A 2,586-nucleotide genomic window follows, 5' to 3' on the forward strand; every position below is an offset into this window, starting at 1 on the left:
GCAGCAAACTCCCTAAGCTGAGTGAGCTGGCTCGCCCAACCTTTGGAACTCACTACCAGAACTCCCCTAAACTCGCCTGGCTAGCCCATTTTGCTCGCCCAACATGACTGCATAATTTTGCAGCCATAAAACTGCAAAATTAGCACTTCCAAACCACTTATTACCTATTCTAATCATTTTTACCAACTTCTAACACTCCTAGATGGGATTATAAACTATTTTAAGCCTAAACAAAAGTGTTAAACTCAATTTAAACTAGTTATTAATTATTTTACCATAAGATTTCACTTAAAAACATCTAATCTCTTCCATTTAAGACAAAAAATTCATTCTACAAGTTCTAGCTCATTTTTAAGTAACTTAGAGACTCTAACAAGGCAGAAATGACCTACCAACACCCTTTAAATCAACCAATTTGACACATAACCTATAATTCAAAGTCTCAACACTTTAAACCCCCCAAAATGACCTTAAAACCAACCAAAACAACATTAAAGTACTACTAACTTATCCTAGATCAAATTTCTCTTAACTCCAAGTGTAAAGAAGCTCCAAATGAATATAACATAAACCCAAAAACACAATTTTCCCTATATGATTATTATCTTAACTTTTCAACCATCAAAACCCCATTATTAGACTAAAAACTAACTTTAAACTCAATCAAAAATCCTTACTTCTAAATTTTACACCAACATCACACTAAACATACTCCTAAATAACAACATACACAAGATCATTCATTGCAATTCACTAGAATTCATAACAACATGCATCAAGTTATCAAACATACTCATCATACACAATTATCACTAAACTAATAATCTCAATTCATAACCAAATTTGTATTACTAATTAACAACTATCATTCACACTTCTTAATTTAAACTAAAGATAAATACTAGTTTTTCTTACCTCACAGAGAACTACTACAACTCTAAGAATTCTCAATTGCTGCTTCAAAAGTAAGGAACTCTAGAAACGCCTACAAATCATCAAATTGTGATCATAGTGGGTCCTTATGACATCATATTGATAACAAACTGTGAAAAGATAGTATAAGACACATGCTACAGAGAATCAACATGCACGATTTCAACCTAAGAATGAAAGGAAAAATTATTTGAAACTTACTTGCTCAATACTAAGAATTGATCATATAGAAATGAAGATTACTCAGTCGTGATCTCCTAGGAACTTTCTGATTGTCAAATACAAGATCCATGAGTTAGATTTCTTATAGAGAGAACTTGAATGAAGGGTTTTAGAGAGATGATTTGTGTTTTAAGTAATGAGACGAGTTTAAGAAATTCTATTTATATTATTGGATTATTTTAAAATTAAAGACTCGGTCTCATTATTTTATAAAACCTATCAACTCTAACATTCTATATTCTAGGTTCTTATATGTTTTTTTCAAGGTCTCCAATGACCAAAGTTAATGAGATTATGACAACCTTGATTCTATAAATTTTGATGGAGATTCATCCTTAAAAGATATTAGAATGATCTTTTGTTCCATTTTTTTTTTTATTGTGATCAACAGCTAACTCGACCAACTTTAATGTTTTATATCATGGTTATTATTGATAAACTTCACATAGATTATCTTATGATTTTAAAGCCTTTGTTTGGATGAGGATATATTTGAAAGTGGAAATTTAGAGTTAAATATGAAACTATTTAGACTAAGAAAAAAATTATGTAATATAAGTGTATTTTGAAAAATATTTGTGAAAGTTTATGTATGATGTCATCGATAAGATAAAAATATAATTTTTTTAATAAATAGTATAATTAAAAAAATGTTTCAAAAGAAAAAATTAAAATTAAAATTTCCTTAAATAAAAAATATTATAATTTCTTTTAAACAAATAGGGTTAAATATGTTTTTAGTCCCTGTATTATCAAGTGGTTTTGGTTTTAGTCTCTCTTTCAAAGTAAGGTACATTTTAGTCCTCTTTCGTAAGGAAACCTTGATTTTAGTCCTCTGAAACTAACGGTGTTAAGAAAAAGATGATCTGGCTAACGGTGGTATGCCACATTTTTTTTTTCTGACATCTTTCCCAACTTTTCTCCCCCCTCCCCTCTCCCTCTAACTCATTCCTTACATCTTCGTCCCTCTGCCACCAAACCTGAACTCTCCTTCTCTCACCGGAAAAGAAACCGTTATGCCGCCGACGTTTTATTGTAGCTATTGTCCCAAAAAACTCAAACAAAGCCTTGTACATTGTCCCAAAAGACCCATTTGCAATTACAATTGAGCCATGAAACCCCTTAATTAGTGGCCAAAACCTTTCTTCTTCCTCAAACCACGCCACTTCAGAATTCGCAATTTTGGTTTCCTTATGGGAGTAGATTGACAACGACGTGAACTAGTTTCACCAAGTGTCGCGGTCTTTGTTCTAGTTTTTAATTTGCAGGGTTTGAGATGTGAGGATGGAGGCGAAGGAGACAAACTCAAGGTGCTCTAGTGACAGTGGCGCCTGATGACGTGACAAAGGTTGATGGACAAACCTGATTTGGGTGTTTTCTCTGCTTTGAAGGCGTGTTGGATCTGAACCGCAAGAGACACAATTTTGCAGA

This window comes from Vigna radiata, chromosome 6, assembly GCF_000741045.1.
Source record: "Vigna radiata var. radiata cultivar VC1973A chromosome 6, Vradiata_ver6, whole genome shotgun sequence".
NCBI lineage: Eukaryota > Viridiplantae > Streptophyta > Magnoliopsida > Fabales > Fabaceae > Vigna > Vigna radiata.